This window comes from Puma concolor, chromosome B1 (assembly GCF_028749965.1).
Source record: "Puma concolor isolate L17-30 chromosome B1, mPumCon1.1.hap2, whole genome shotgun sequence".
Classification (NCBI taxonomy): domain Eukaryota; kingdom Metazoa; phylum Chordata; class Mammalia; order Carnivora; family Felidae; genus Puma; species Puma concolor.
The window spans coordinates 224,066-240,901 of record NC_141670.1 but is presented as its reverse complement, the minus strand read 5'-3'; the positions used below and the strand labels follow the sequence as shown (position 1 = coordinate 240,901).

The 16,836-nt window shown below is 51.0% G+C and overlaps 2 long non-coding RNA genes across 10 annotated transcripts in view; one reads left to right on the top strand and one right to left on the bottom strand.

Annotated features, from left to right (window-relative positions):
• Positions 1 to 15,052, top strand: part of LOC147581399 (uncharacterized) — a 31,669-nt gene extending 16,617 nt beyond the window's left edge. For 8 of the 9 annotated variants that reach the window (XR_015249876.1, XR_015249874.1, XR_015249872.1 and 5 more), the window contains 2 exons: positions 11,916 to 11,972; positions 13,202 to 15,052. This is a non-coding gene — a long non-coding RNA (uncharacterized LOC147581399). Of the gene's footprint in view, positions 1 to 9,614; positions 9,797 to 11,915; positions 11,973 to 13,201 lie in introns of all 9 variants that reach the window. The other variant, XR_015249875.1, reaches the window with a different exon arrangement.
• On the bottom strand, positions 6,869 to 10,100 carry LOC147581400 (uncharacterized). Its single transcript, XR_015249883.1, has 2 exons — positions 9,672 to 10,100; positions 6,869 to 7,949 (listed from the first exon to the last, which is right to left on the bottom strand). It is a non-coding gene; the product is annotated as an uncharacterized LOC147581400 (long non-coding RNA).
• Positions 15,053 to 16,836: the final 1,784 nt, after the last annotated feature.

The following is a 16,836-nucleotide window of genomic DNA, read 5'->3' as shown; positions in this document are numbered from 1 at the left end:
GTGACCCCAAGTGCAGGGTCTGGGAGAGGTGGGGTCACTCTGGTGAGTGTGAACATGTGACCACCCCAGATCAAGGTCTTAGAGAAATGGGAGTTATTCTCTGTTAGTGTGGATTATTGACACCAGGTGCCAGGGTCTGGAAGATTTGGAAGTCCCCCTTTATCAGAGTCAATGAGTGTCCACAGGTGCAGGGTCCGGGAAAGGTGGGGTCACCCTGATGACCTTGATAAGTATGGACCTGTGACCTTCCCAGATCAAGTTCTGGTAGATATGGGGGCCCCCTTTGTCAGTAGGGATAAGGGACCCAGGGTAGGATATGGCATATTTGGGGGTCCCCCTGTGTCAATGTGGATGAGGGACCCCAGGGGCATGGTCTGGAAGATTAGGAGTCCCAGAGTGTCATTGAATGAGTACCAAGATGGAGGGTCTGGGAGATTAGGCGATCCCCCAGTGTCCTTATGGATTAGTGACTCCAGAGGCAGTGTTGGAGAGATGCTGGGTCACCCTTGATAGTGTGGGTGTGTAATGACCCTAGCTCATGATTTGGGAGATTTAGGAGTCTCCCTTTGTCAGTATGGATGAGTGACCCTAGGTGCAAGGGCTTGGAGATTGCAGGGTCCTCCTGTGTCATTATGGATGAGTGACCCTAGGTGCAGTTTCCAGATAGGTGGGGTTAACCTGGTGAGTGTGGGCGTGTGACCATCCCAAGTCAAGCTTTGGGATAGTTGGTGATCCTCTTTTGTCAGTATGGATGAGTGATATCAAGGTGCAGGGTCTGGGAAAGGTGGGGTCACCTTGGCGAGTGTTGATGTATGACCACCTCATTTCAGGGTCAGGGAGATTTGGAGGACCCCTCTGCTGGTATGAATGAAGTGACCTCAGTTGTAGGGTCTAGGAGATGTGGGGTCACCCTGGTGAGTGTGGATGTGTGACCTACACAATTCAGGGCCTGGGATATTTGTCAGTCCTCCTTTGTCAGTATGGATGAGTGATCTCAGACATTAAGGGTCCTTCTGTGTCAGTATGAATGAGTGATCCAACTTGAAAATCTGGGAGATGTGGTGTGTGTGGACATGTGACCACCCTGCTCAAGGTCTAGGAGATTTGTGGGTCCTGTTGTGTCAGTATGGATGAGGGACTCCAGGTGAAGGCTCTGGGAGAGGTGGGTCACCCTGGTGAGTGTGGATGTGTGACCACCTCAGTTCTATTCTGGGAGACTTGGGTGGCCCCATTTGTCAGTATGGATGAGTGACCCAGGTTAAGGATATGGGAGATTTGGGGGTCCCTCTGTGTCAATATGGATGAGGGACTCCAGGTGCAAGTTTTGGGATTTGGGCTCCCCTGTATCAGTATGGATGAGTGACCACACAGGCAGGTGCTCAGAGATTTGGACTTCCCTGTGTTAGTAGTGTTGTGTGACTTCATACAAGGGTCGGGAAGAGGTTGGGTCACCCTGGTGAGTGTGGACCTGTGAGGACCACAGCTCAGGGACTGGGAGATTTTGGGGTCACCCTTTGTCAGTATAGGTGTTTGACAACCTCCTAGACTCTGGGAGATTTTGCCCCCCCCCCCCTTGTCATTATAGATGAGTGATGCCAGGTGCAGGTTCTGGGAGGGGTGGGGTCAGCCTGATGAGTGTGAACATGTGACCACCACCACTCAGGGTCTGGGACATCTCAGGGTTCCTCTTTGTCAGTATGGACTACTGGCCCTAGGTGCAGGGTCAGTGAGATTTGGAGGTCCCACTGTGTCAGTATGGATGAATGACCCTATCCAGTGTCTGGGAGCGGTGGGGTCACTGTGGCGAGTGTGGATGAGTAACCACCCCATCTCAGTGTCTGAAAGATCTGGGGGTCCCCTGTATCAATATGAAGAGAGACCCTAGTTGCCATGTCTGTGAGATCTGGTGGTTCCCTTGTGTCAGTATGGATGTGTGAACCCAGTTGCAGATCCTGGGAGATTAGGGGGTCACCCTGTGTCAATATGGATGAGTGACCCCCGGTGCAGAATCTGGGAGAGGTGGGGTCACTCTGGTGAGTTTGGATGTGTGACCACCCCAGCTCAAGCTTAAGGAGGATTGCAGGTCCTATGAGTAAGTATGGCTGGATGACCCCAGGTGCAGGCACTATGAGAGGAGTATTCACCCTGGTGAGTGTGGACATGTGACCACCCAGGCTCAAGTTCTGGGAGATTTCAGGTTCCCCCATGTCAGTGTAGAGGGATGACCCCAGGTGCAAGGTCTAGGAGGTTTGGACTTCCCCACGTGGAATATGGATGAGTGTCCCCAGGTCTGGGAGAGTTGCGGTCACACCGATGTGGATGTGCGATCACATGTCATCCAGGCCCCGTGTGCCCTCTGAGGTCATTTTCCACCTCATTGATAAGTGCCAGCTGTGGTTTACTGGAGTGATTTCACAGCTGGGAAGTCCCTGTGGCATGCACAATGCTGTCCAGATGCTGAGATGTGTTCTCAGATGTTTGATAATTGATTAGGTGATCTCACTGTGCACAGTTGTGACTTGGAAGTGACATGACACATGTCAGCTCTTGTAGGCCCTAGCGCCTTAGCCCATTTTCAGCCACTAGTCACCCTATGTCTCCTGCCTTGAATGACCACTCCAAGGGAGATTCCCTGTGAGCACTGGTGTCCAGCCCTGTGGTCACAGCCATGTACTGCTTGTGGCCATGAAGCTGCTGAAAGCACTGGTGAGTGTGAGCCAGGACACCTGCATAGGTAGGCTCACAGCCCAACAGCTGTAAGAGATCGAGCATCCCAAAACTCTAGGGCAGATGCAAGTACTACCTGGAGCTTCTAGGCCTGTGGAGGTACCAGGTGTAAGAAAGGTGGTTGTGGGTGGAAGGACACACAGGGACACTGTTGGAGGGAGTGTCCATGAGAAGAAGAGGGGAATCAGGATGTCACTGTGTGCAGGGAAGGAAGAGAGGGTCCACCTGATGAGGGGAGAGGATGCAGGTATGAAGAATTACAATGTCAGGGGAGGGAGTGTCCACAATAAGGTGGAGGGTAATTTAGGGTGGTATAAAGACGTCACTGGGTACTGGGAGGGAGGGTACCAGGAGATGAGGAGAAGGGACGCAGGTATGAGAACATCACTCTATGGAGGGAATGTCCACCTGAGATGAGGGGAGGGGATGAAGGTAAGAGGATATCAATCTAGGGACATCTGAGATGAGGGGAAGTGATGAATATATGAGGATATCACTCTATGGTAGAAGGTCCACCTGAGATGGGGGAGGGGACACAGGTATGAGGACATCACTCTATGGAGGGAAGATCCACCTGTGATGAGGTGAGGAGACGCAAGTGTGAGGGCATCACTCTGGAGGAAAGGTCCACCTGAGATGAGGGGAAGGGATGCAGTTATGAGGACATCACTCTATGGAGGGGGGTCCACCTGAGAAGAAGGTACGCAGAGGTATGAGGACATCACTGTATGAAGGGGTTGTCGACAGAGATTAGCGGTGTTGACCCAGGCATAAGGACATTACTCTGTGGAGGGAGGGTCAACTGAAATGAGGGGAGAGGATGCAAGTATGAGGACATCACACTATGGAGGGAGGATTCACCAATGATTAGGGGAACGAAGGCAGGTATGAGCACAGAACACTATAGAGGATGGTACACCTCTATAGAGACGTAGGGGAGATGAGGCAGTTATGAGGAGTCACACTATGAATGGAGCTGAGTGGAGGGGACTTAGGTATGAGGAATTCACTCAATGGAGGGAGGGTCCACCTGCGACGAGGGGAGAGGAGGCAGGTACGAGGACATTACTATATGGATGGAGGGTCCACTTGAGGGGAGAAGATGCAGTTATAAGGACATCAGTGTATGTACAGCTGAGATAAAGGGAAGCTATGCAAGGATGAGGACATCACCCTGTGGAGGGAGCATGATCTGAGATAAGGGGAAGGGAGGCCAGTGTGAAAATACCACTTTATGGAGGGAGGGTCTACTGGCAATGAGGAGAAGGGATGCAGTTACGATGATATCACTTAATGGATGTAGGGTGCACTCGAGGTGAAGGGAGGGGACCCAGGTGTGAGGACATCACTGTATGGACAAAGGGCCCACCTGCATTGAGAGGAGGGGACACAGGTAGGAGGACTCCACTCTAAGGTGGGAGGGCCCACCTGAGATTAGAGGAAGAGATGCAGATAGGAGAACATCACTCTATGGAGGGAGGGTCGACCTGAGGTGAGGGGAAGGGATGTAGGTATGAGGAATCACTAAATGGAGCAGTGGTCCACCTGAGATGTGGTGAAGGGATGCAGGTCTAAGGACTCACTGTGTGGTGGAACGGTTCACCTGAGATTAGGGGAGTAGACCCATGTGGAGGACATCACTCTTTTTTAAAATTAAAAAAAAAAAGTTTAATTTTTGAGAGAGACAGAGTGTAAGTGGGGGAGAGGCAAAGAGAGAGGGAGACAGAATCCAAAGTAGGCTTTAGGCTCTGTGCTGTTAGCACAGAGCCCAATGTAGGGTTTGAACCCATGAACTGCGAGACCATGACCTAAGCCACACACTTAACTGAGCCACCCAGGCATCCCAGGACATCACTCTTGAGAGAAGGTTCACCTGAGATGAGGGGAGAGGAAGCAAGTATGAGGACATCACTCTACGGAGGGAGGTCCACTTCAGAGGAGAGGAAGGGTCTCATGTATGAGTACATCACTCTATGGAACAAGGGTCCACCTGAGATGAGGTCAGGGGACACAGGTATGAGTAGTCACTCTATGGAGGGCAGATCCACCTGAATGGAGTGGAGGGAAAGAAGGTATGAGGATATCCCTCAGTGGAGGTAGGCTCCACCTGAGATGAGGAGAGGGGACAGGTATGGAAAGTCACTGTGTGGAGGGAGCAGAGGGGAGAGAAGGGGACGCAGGTATGAGAATACAGTCTATCAAGTGAGGGTCCACCTGAGATTAGCAGAGGGCATGCTGGTATGAGGACATCACACTATGGAGGGTGTATTCACCTGAGACGAGGGGACACAGGAGGACATCATTCAATGGAGGGTGGGTCCATATGAGGTGAAGTTGGGGTATGTAGGTATGAGGACATCGATCTATGGAAAAGGGGTCCACCTGAATTGAGGGGAAGGGAAGCAGTTATGAGGATGTCACTGTTTGGAGGGATGCCACCTGAGATGAAAGGAGTGGATGCAAGTATGAGGACAACACTCTGGAGGTGTCTACCTGAGATAAAGACTGGGGACACAGGAGTCACTGTGTGGAGGGAGCTTTGGGGAGGGGAGGAGAAAAAGGTATGAGGAAGTCACCCTGTGGAGGGAGGTCCACCTGAGATGAGGTAAGGTGACACTTATATGAGGAGTCACTGTGTGCAGGGAGAGGAGGGGAGGGGACACAGGTATGAGGACATGACTAGAGACAGGCCACTGAGATGAGGGGTGTGGAAGCAGGTATGAGGAAATCACTCTATGGAGGGAGGGTCCACTGAGATGAGGGAAGGGGATGCAGGTTTGAGGACATCACACTACAGAGGGAGGATCCACCTTAGAGGAGTGTAAAGGACATAGATAGGTATGAGTACATCTCTCTATGGAGGGAGGTCCACCTGAGATGAGGGGATGTGACAGGTATGGGTCACTGGGTTGAGAGAGTGGAGGGGAAGGGGCACAGTTATGAGGACATCACTCTATGGGTGAAGGGTACACCTGCGATGACAAAAGGGGACGCAGGTATGAGATCACTCTTTGGAGAGTGGGTCCATATGAGATGGGGGGAGGGTACACAGTTATGAGGAAATTCCTCTAAGGAGGGTTAGGGTTTAGGGTTAGGCTTAGTGTTACGGGTTAGGTCCCAGGAGGCACCCGGGGATGAACCCCCAGCCATGCAGTGGTCTCCCCCGAGGGCTGCAGTAGGGCGCATGTTAGGGTGCGCGTCAGGCTTAAGTCTTTGGGTTCAAGGCCCAGCCTATGGTGTAGGCTAAGCTTAGGTTGGACCTCAGGATTCCCACCTTGTGCAGCTCCATCCCTGCTTTGCAAATGGCATGGCGATTTTCCAAATTCCATGGTGAATAATCCTGTACCGCTTATAGGCTCCAAATCTGTTCTGTTCTCAGACCTAGGAATTGGGCCCCCATAGGGAAAAAGCTGTGGCTAGGGTTAGGGTTGGGTCCCAGGAGGTTTCAGGGGCTGAACCATGATCACCAGTGCAATGATCTCCCTGGAGGACTGAATTGAGGGCAACTGTTAGGATGTGGGACAGGCACAGGGTTTGGATGCAGTGGACAGCTGACAGCATGTTCCAGGCTGAGGTTTGGGGCCTGGATCCACTTCTGAAGCTCCGTTCATGCCCTCTAAATATTATGGTCAATTCTGGGTTTCTCACTAAATATTTCGGCACCCTGCATGGGCCCCTGGTGGTCTGTTCTTTTCTCAGACCTAGGAGGTGGGTCCCCTTCGAACCAGAGCCATGGGTAGGGGTAGGTTTGGCAACCAGTAAGTGCCAGGGGCAGAACCACCAACACTGCAGTAATCTCCCTGGAGGGCTGAGTGAAGGGCACATGTTCAAGTGTGGGTCAGGCTTAGGGTTTGGATTCAGGAGCCAAAAGATGGTGTGGGCCAGGGTTAGGCAAGGTCGCAGGATCCCCTCCTGCAGCACCATCCTGGCCATGGAAATGTCATGGTGAAATTCTGGCTTCCATGCTGACATATTCCGTGTTGGTCATTGGTCCCAAATCCATTCTTTCCCAGACCTCAATGGTGGGCCCCCCATAGGGCCAGAATCCAGGCTAGGGTTCGGGTTAGGTCCTGAGAGGCACCAAGGGCTGAACCACTAACAGCACAGTCCTGGAGGACTGAATTGAGGGTGTGTGTTATGGTGTGGGTCAGGCTTGGGCTTTGGCTTATTGGGCCAGCCAATCGTGTGGGCCAGGCTTCCATCCCTGCCTTGGAAATGTTATCGTGTCTGGGTTCCTTGCGGATTAATCCTGTGCCAGTCATGGGCCCCAGATGTGTTCTTTCCTCAGACCTAGCAGGTGGGTCATGTGAGGAAAGGCCTGGGCTAGGATTAGGGTTAGGTCCCTGGAGGTGCCAGGGCATGAAGTAACACCAGTTCAGTGATGTCGCTGGAGGCCTGTGTTGAGGGCGCCTGTTAGGGTGTAGGACACCCTTAGGATGTGTGGGGAGGGGGTGGCTGGTATGTTCCAGGCTTCGATTTTGGTCCTGGATCCCCTTCAGCAGCTCCATTCTTACCCTGGAAATGTCATGGCCGACTCCTGGGTTCCTTGCTGAATAATTGTGCACCGCTCATAGGTCCCAAAGATTTTTCCCCTGTCATAGGATGTGGGCCCCCTTCGAGAAAGAGCCTGAGCTAGGGTTAGGGTTAGATCCCCAGAGGTGTCAGGGGCAGAGTCACTGGCAGTGCAGTGATCTCCCTGGAGGGTTAGGTGGAGGGCGCATGGTAGGCAGTGATTCAGGCTTAGAGTTTGGGTTCAGGAGCCAGAAGACTGTGTGGGAGAGGGTTAGGTTGCAGCTCAGATTCCCCTCATGCACCTCCATCCTGGCCATGGAAATGCCATGGAGAAATTCAGGCGTCCATGCTGAAAAACACACTGGTTTTTGGCCCCAAATCCATTCTTTCCTCAGACCTCAATGGTGGGCTGCCTTAAGTCCAGAGCCCTGGGTAGGGTTACAGTTAGGTCCCAAGAGGTGCCAGGCGCTGAAATTGCAGCAGCTCAGAGGTCTCAGAGAGCTGAGTTGAGGGTGCATGTTAGGGTGCAGGTCAGGCTTAGTCTTTAGGTTCAAGTGCCAGCGTATGGAGTGGGCCAAGCTTACGTTTGGCCTCATCATCCCCATTGTGCAGCTTCATTCCTCCTTTGGAAATGGTATGACGACTTTCCATGTTCCATGCTGAATAATCCTGCACCAGTTACAGGCTCCTATGGACATTTGGGCTCTTTCCTGCATTGGAGAATGGATAAAGAAGACGTGGTAGATATACACAATGGAATACTGCTCAGCAATCTAAAAGAATAAAATCTTGCCATGTGGAACAATGTGGATGAAGGCAGAATGTATTATGCTAAGGAAAATAAGTCATTCAGAAAAGATAAATATCATAAGATTTCACTCATATGTGGAATTTAAAAACAAAACAGATGAACATAGGGGAAGGGCAGGAAAAATAAGATACAAAGAAAAGCAGGCAAAACATCATAGACTCTACAACACAGAGGGTTGCTGGAGTGAAGGTGGGTGGAGGGATGACCTAAATGGTTGATGGGCATTAAAGAGGGCACTTCTTGGGATGAGCAGTGGGTGTTATATGTAAGAGATTAGTCATTGGATTATAGTCCTGAAGCCAAGACTACATTGTATGTCAACAAATTTGAATTCAAATTTTTAAATGTTTTTATTTTTGAGAGATAATAGACACAAGGCGAGCAGGAGTGGGGCAGAAAGAAAGAGAGTGACACAAGACCTGAAGCAGGTTCCAGTCTCTGAACTTTCAGCACAGAGCATGAAACAGGGCTGGAACCCAGGAACAGTAAGATCATGACCTGAGCCAAACTTGGATGTTTAAATGACTGTGCCACCCAGGAGCCCCCCTTAACTTACTTAGGCCACGTGAAGGAAATTTATTATACAAGCTGGTTAAACAGAATTTTGACTGTTTATACAAAAATAAAAACTAGGGGCACCTGGCTGGCCGCGTCAGTTATGCTTCCAACTCTTGATTTCAGCTCAGGTCACAACCTCCCCATCGTGGGATGAAGCCTCAATTCGGGCTCTGCACTGAGCCTGGAACCTGCTTGAGATTCTCTCTCTCCCTCTCTCTCTGCCTGTCCCTTGTTCACGAAAGCGCGCTCTCTCACACAAAAATAAATAAAGCTAAAAATATAAAAGCCACTATCCTGAACACATGCACATTGAAACAGTGTAAAATTAAGTCCCAAAGAATATTTTCACCATAAAGAGCAGGTAACTGTTGACGCCTCATACCTGAGTATGACACAGTCAATGTGGAAGGTAAAAAACTGTAAAGATGTTGGTACCTATCTTCCTTTCCTTCCGTCTCCCCTTCTCCTAGTCTCCCCACTCCGTGACTACACTAACGCCCTTTCCTTCTGTTCTCACTGAACCCACTGCTTCTTGCTCACTTCACCTGTCCTTTGCTATCCAAGTGTGCTGTCAAGACCAGGGGACCGGCATGCTCTGCAACCTGTCACCCCTCATTACCCCCACGCCGTCCACCCTCCCTTCCCCGTGCACACCACCGCGTTGACAGGGACCCTTCACACCTCTTCGCCCCGTCCCCGGCCCAGACCCCGCGCGCGCCCACACCTATGTGCACAGGGACCTGTCCCCCCTCTTCACCCCTTCTCCCACCGGGTCTCCCCCACCCACCGACACCCACATTCACAGGGACCCGTCACCCTTCATCACCCCCGCCCCCGCCCGGTTCCCCGCCCTCAGGTTCACAGGGGCCCATCACCCCTCCTCACCCCCTCCCCCATCCACCCTCCCTTTCCAGCGCGCGCCACCACACTCACAGGGACGGTCACCCCTCTATACCCCCTCCCCCGCCCGGTCCCCTCAGTCCCGCTCCCACCCCCGCGTTCATAGGGACACAATCAAGACAGTCCCCCGAGGGGAGTGTTCCCGGCCGGAACGTAAACACACCCTAGCAGGCATAAGCAGCGGCAAGGCATCCGGGACCCTCGCCTCTCCCAGCCCAGGACTCAGGCGGGATGGGGCCGCGAAGCGCGGAGCTCAGCCAGAGGCTACGAGCTCACACTCGCGAGCAGGCGCGGTCTTGCCAGAGAGCGCCTCCGGGTCGCGGGGTCGCGGGGTCGCGGGGTCGCGGGGTCGCGGGGTCGCGGGGTCGCGGGGTCGCGGGGTCGCGGGGTCGCGGGGTCGCGGGGTCGCGGGGTCTTGGTGAGCTGAGGGGGCGGGGCCAGTGTGTGCGGTCTGGGCACTTCCTTCCGCTCCGGGCGCGGCGTTTCCGGTCCGGTCCGTCCCGTCCCGTCCCGTCCCGCGCGGGGAGTCTCAGGGCGTCCACGCAGGTGTGGCGGGCCGCTTCTGTTCTGCAAGTTAAGTACTTGAGCTACTTTCAAGTCAAAGCATGCAGTTGGCAGGACACGTGATAAGGGCTGAGATGTTTCTTTCTCAACCGTTTGGAAAGGGCTTATGTCACAAACTGCTTTTTCTAAGTGTTTGCTGCGAGTGGGTTGAGAGCAGCTGGGTTTGGTAGCCGGGGACCCTGATGGGGGGGGCGTCGAGCGGATGAGAGAAGGGGGGCTGTGGGGACCGGGGACCCGGGAGGGAGGGGGCGTCGAGCGGATGAGAGAAGGGGGGCTGTGGGGGCCAGGACCCTGGTGGGTGGGGACGTGGAGCAGGAGAAGCAGGGGTTCTGTGGTGGCTCGGGACCCCGGTGGACAGGGGCATCCAGCAGGAAGAGCGTAAAGGGCTGTCGGTTGTGGCCTGGGCCACGGGGGCACCACGGGTAGAACAGGGGGACATTGGTGGCCACAGCCAGTGGGCGAGGGGATGGAGCAGGTAGAGCGGGGGTGGGGGGGGGAAAGCCAGCTTGTGAGCACACCCGCCCCTCCCCACTCCCCCCCCAACAACCCTCCCGGCAGCCCAGGCTGAGAGACTGTGGAACCAGACTCCATGTCCACGCAGGAGGCAGAGGCACTGCCCGGGGCTCCTACATGGCCTGGAACTCCTTTCTTCTTTACATTTGCTTTATCCTGTTTAGAATTTGTACAGGTGATGGGGTGCTTGGGTGGCTCAGTTGGTTAAGCTTCAGCCTCTTGATTTCAGCTGATAATCATGATGTCTCCGTTTGTGGGTTGGATACCCTCATGGAGCTCTGTGCTGATAGTGCGGAGTCTGGTTGAGATTCTCTCTCTCTCTCTCTCTCTCTCTCTCTCTCTCTCTCTCTCTCTCCCCCCCCTCCCCCCCATCCTCCTCTCCTTCTCCCTCTCCCCCTGCCCCACTTGTGTGTGCACACACATAGCTCGCTCTATCGCTCTCAAAAATACACTTAAAAAAAAGAAAAAATGTATTGAAGAAGAACTTGTACAGATGACTTATGAATTCTAAATGAGGAATGATGATGGCATTCGACAATTTGCTTGAACCGTTCTAAAGTATTTTAATCTTTTCATATGTTTGCTCCCATTATTATAATTTGAAATATATGAGATATTTATGATTTTTTTCTCTATTTCTGAATATTGTGTGTCTCGTATGGAGACATTTAAACTATGTATTTTTCAGGAAATAAGTCACTCTGTTGTTAACTAAGGAAACATTACTTTTCAGTAGTTCCAGGCATAGTCGTTATGGATGTCTGTTCTTTTACATGAGCATTTCAAGGTTTTTTTGTTTTTTGTTTTTAAATTTTTTTCAATGTTTATTCATTTCTGAGACAGAGAGAGACAGAGCATGAGTGGGGGAGGGGCAGAGAGAGAGGGAGACACAGAATCCAAAGCAGGCTCCAGGCTCTGAGCTGTCAGCACAGAGCCGGATGCGGGGCTCGAACCTATGAGTCGTGAGATCATGACCTGAGCTGAAGTCAGACGCTTAACCGACTGAGCCAACCAGACCCTAAAATGCTTTAACTCCAGTGGTCGTTAAAAGATTCCAGAAGGGAGAGGAATTTCCTGTGCTTTTCCAGGCCCTTTCATTATTGCCCGAAATGAAGAGCCATGCTACTTTGTTTTTGCGAAAAGCTGCCAAACAGTAAAGAGGCAGGATTTAGACGACGAGAGCACAGTCCAGCACGAAAAATAAACAGCCCGTGACCCAAGCAACGTGGGGACTGGACCATTGCATGGGTTACAGTGGATTTGGGGCTGGTCCAGCCTTGGGTTTCTTTCCTTTGCCCGTGTTTTTCACGGACGTTTTCTTGCTCTACAGGAGGCAGCCTGCACTTGATGGACAAAATTCCCGTCCAAAGACCAAAGCACCTTTGAGGTAAGTGCTAGACAGGAAGGAAGGAGAAGTTACTTGCTCTTCAGAAGGAAATCCTTGTCATCCAGAGCCATACAACTTTTCTTGATGCTCGTTAGGGATTTTCCAAAGTTAGAAAATACAGACAGCATGCGTGTGCTGCAGTATTTTCACCACCAAGTCCAGTGGCTCTCACATTTTGCTGCCCGTAACCATCATGTGGAGACTTCAAACCTCAAGGCCCAGGCCTCAAAACAAACCAACAAACCAACCAACAACAAATGATTGGTATCTTTAGGGCAGTGCCTAGGGAACAAAAAGTTTTAAAACCCAACAACTGTTTGCAATTTGAGAAAAACTGCCAGTCGGTTTGCACACAGTGCTTTTCACAATTTAATATACGGAAGATCCACTTAGGGGTATTGTTTATATGCGTATCTTGATGCATTGGGGCTGAATTGTGCCTAAGGTTTAGTGTTTTTAATAAGACACAGGTCCTGCCAAGCTCCTTTTTATTCTCAGATAAATAAACTTTGATGAATGAAACTGATTTACAAAATGATCTCCAATGCTTCAAAGTTAAAATACTTGTACAGTGTATCATATTTGTAAGAATTTTATTGATAGTGAGATAACTTTTAAAAGACACAGTTTCAATGGTGGTTAATAATCAAAATGTACCAGACAGTAGAGTATTCCCCACCATGGTTTCCACTGAAACACTTCAGCAGAGTCAAAAACTCTTGTCTCTGGAGAGGACACTGCTGAAAAGATGCACACCGTATAGATGGGTCCTTTTCCCAGATTGTATCAAAATTTAATCATTTGCAGACCACATGCAGGTGAATTTCATAGTATTCTCTTTACATTACAGTTTAAAACCTACTCACACAACTTGACTCATTTTTTTTGTTTGTTTTTTTTTTTAATTTATTTTTGGGACAGAGAGAGACAGAGCATGAACGGGGGAGGGGCAGAGAGAGAGGGAGACAGAATCGGTAACAGGCTCCAGGCTCTGAGCCATCAGCCCAGAGCCCGATGCGGGGCTCGAACCCACGGACCGCGAGATCGTGACCTGGCTGAAGTCGGACGCTTAACCGACTGCGCCACCCAGGCGCCCCTTGACTCATTTTTAATAAAATTCATTAATTTAAAAATAATTTATATGCCAGTTTAATAAGTTCCATTTACATACATACAATTTAAGTTTACGTGACTAAATATGCAGTGTCTGTGTGTGTGTGTCCCCCAAGCATTATCTGCAGTATTCTGCCATTGGCACACATACCGCAGCTGAGGAAGCACTGAACAACCAGAAACAGCTGTTCGTATATCTTCCTCCTGTCAACTCGCTCACAGTCCCCTCAAGTCACTCGCTCCCAGTCCTTCTCAGAGAGGAGACCAGAGGTCTTCACAGAGGACCCTCGAGGGGACAGAGGGACAGTGTCTGCAAACAAGAAACTGAGGGCTCCTGCTTCCGAGGAGGATGGAATGAGAGCCGCCATTGAATCTGGAGCTCCATTAACCATTGTCTTATCCAGTGCAGACCATCCTGAGGGACGGCCAAGAACATGGCTGGGTGGTGAAGGAGGAGGAGGCACGGTACAGGTATAGGCAGCATTCAAGGGGAGGCCTTGTTGCCTGGAGGCCAGAGGTCAGTGGTCAGGACCTGGGCTGGTGTCTTCCTGGTCATGTGGGGTGTTGCTTTTGGTCCAAGTCCATTTGTAGTGGACAGAAACTGGAGAGTCTGGACAGCCTCCGGATCAGGTCTCTGAGTGCTCTCCTGGGTGATCTGGCATGGAATGTGTCTTAGTTTATTTGGGGGCTTAAGGCGCGTCTGGACGGGCATCTGGTCAAATCTCTTGCCGGATGCCTCGAGGCTGAGCTTAGAGTCCTGGCCCCGTATACATGCAGCAGGATGTGAGTTCAGTGTTGAGGGCATATTATGACACTTGATTTGTGTCTGTTGGGTTAGGACTGGCTCAGGCTATGTGGTTTAGAGGCAGCCAGGGGAACGTCACGGGAGCAAACTTGAGGCCTGTTGTGTGTCAGCATGACGATGAGGGCAGGATCCTGGCCAAAGTGCTTGGATGCTGGCAGAAGGGCATCAGTGACAGCCACTTCCTGTCTTATTGTTTTGTCCCTGAAGTGAGGTGAAGCTCAGTTCAGGTTTTTTGATGGGAGACCCTGTAGGGCGCATGGGTCTCATACCAGGTTTCTTTCCCGGCAGCTGACTTGTGAGAATAGGGCCCAGGGTAGATGTCTTCTTGGTTGCGTAGACAAGCACAGGCCTGTTTGGATGCTGTGGGAGAAGACCCCACACGTACACACAAACGTGTATGTACCTACGTATGTGTGTACGTATGTGTGTACGCACACACAGTCGACCCTTGAACAACACAGGTTTGAATTGCATGGGACCACTTATTCGTGGCGTTTTTTCAATACAGTAAAACGTTGTAAATGTATTTTCCTTATGTTTTCTCAATATCAATTTCTTTTCTCTAGCTTACTTCGTTGTAAAAATACAGTGTGTAACACACATGCCCTACAAATACGTGATCACTGACCGATTATGTTGTCGGGAAGGCTTCCAGGCAACACTAGGCTATTAGTAGCTCAGTTTTGGGGAAGTCAAAAGTTCTACTCGGATTTCCAACTGGTGGTCTATGTGTTAATTAGCTTGACTGTGGGAATCCATCACAGTATATATGTATGTATATCAAAGAATCATGTTGTAGATAGATTTTAACATGATATGGGGGAACTTGGCCAGGGTGTGCCCTTTCACTGCGCATTTACGTGGGGATCCTGGGCTTGTGGCCTGGGAAGAAGCGGTGCTCCATGAGAGGGACCCTGCAGGGAAGTGGGCTGGTTATGGGCAGAATGTGTCCTGGTCTTGTCCATGTCTGTAGGCTCTGTAGAGAATATCTGGACTGCCTAGTATCAGTAGTCTGGTTTACTGTCCATTTCTGTTCCTTAGCACGTTTGCTACCGGTTTATGAATATTATTATTAACCATAACAACTTCCCCCTTGTTTACTTTTATATTGTCTCTTTCTGTGTCATTATTTTATCCTCTTTATTATTTTCTTACTTCTGTATTACAGCGTTTGTATTTTTTTTTTTTCTTCCTCCCTGAGAAGGAAACCGACATGACGGATCTGAGTCTTGCCTGTATTCAGCCGTGTGCATGTCAGTCTCTAAATGGACGCCTAAGCACTGATTTAGTTGAGTCCTATGTCTTCCCTCTCGTCTCCTCAAATCCTGTGCCTGCCGGCCGTGTGTGCCCTCCGGGGCCTCCACCCCATGTGCCCGCAGCCCAAATCTGTTCTCCAGGATCGCCACGCCATGTCCTCCTCTGTGTATTTACAACCCCTGTGCCGGTGACCCATGTCTGTCATCGTGTTTTTCTAATCCCTCTGCCAGCAGTTCTTGACAGTCTCAAAAGTCTGCGTTCCCTGTGCCTGCACCCTCTGCCAGCCCACGTGATGCTTCATCCCTTTTCACAGTCCCATCATGGAACTCATTTCACCGTCTCTTCATCCCCACGGCCCAGGACAGTTCATGTGTTTCTCCTGGCAGGAGCTGAGCTGACCTTGGGGAGAGACATCTGAGTTGCCAGGTGTCAGAGTAGCAGACAAAGCATCAAGTCAAAAATGAAAGAGTTAAGCCTATAATGACTTATTGTGGTGGCACAAGCAAGAGCCTTAGCCGCAGAAGTTCTGACTCCCCCACCCCCCACCCCGTTCTATTCCTCATCACCTGGGATGTTGTACAGATCACGGATCGGGTGAACACAAATGTGGGCTTGGTCTCACTGTTGAGGAAACCCCAAACAAAAGGTGTGGCGTTTTCATAGACCCTTGGGCTGGAGGGAGAGTGACAAGTGCTAGGGGCAGGAAAGCACTGGGCACTGTGTCAGAGTTGGACAAGCGTTTTCAGGGTTTTCCCGTCTTCTCCCCCTGGGAGGGGATCTCAGCAGAATCAACTGCAGAGCAGCTCATCCCCCAGATGCAGGTGAAGAGAAGCATGTGTGTTGTAGGAGATGCTGTCCTTCCCTGAGGTTTCTTATGCTGAAATCCAAGCACTTGCCAAGCACCAGATTCCTGAGTGGCAGCATCATTTAATTATGAATGGAGAAATGGGATCACACAAAGAACTTTCGGAGAAGTGGTCCACAGTGACCACCCGCCATCTGCCCCACCTCCTTGGAGGTTCACGTCAGCCTTCCCTCGGATACGGATTTCTGGATTTCCTGAGTCTAATGAAAAAGGACAGTCATTCACACAGACACAGGACTCCTTCATGTGCCTTCTTCTCCCAGGAGGCGTGAGGGGGAGCCATAACCACCAGGTCAAACAGAGTCCTCACCCTGTGTGACCTCTCCTTCCTGCCTGTCCTGCACACTCTCCCGAGGACCCAACCCCAGGAGGGCACCCTCAGGCAAGGCAAGTGAGGTGGTCTTGAACGACTCATTGGGGAGACTTCCATGAAGCCTGTCACAATGTACTCCGGAAGCAAAGTCACACAAAGTCCTAACCCCGACGGACGCCAGAATCGATGCTATGGCAACACCCTCTGTGGCACACAGAGTTGCATGTGGAAAAGGAAGTATGCTTGTCTCTCAAAAATATGAATTTCTGGGGCGCCTGAGTGGCTCAGTCAGTTAAGCGTCCGACTTCGACTCAGGTCATGATCTCGAGGTTTGTGAGTTTGAGCCCCGTGTAGGGCTGTGGGCGGGCAGCTCAGAGCCTGGAGCCTGCTTCGGATTCTGCGTGTCTCTCTCTTCTCTGCCCCTCCCCTGTTCGTGCTCTGTCTCTCTCTGTCTCTCAAAAATAAATAAATGGGAAAGAAAATTAAAAACAACATCTGAATTTCCCATTTG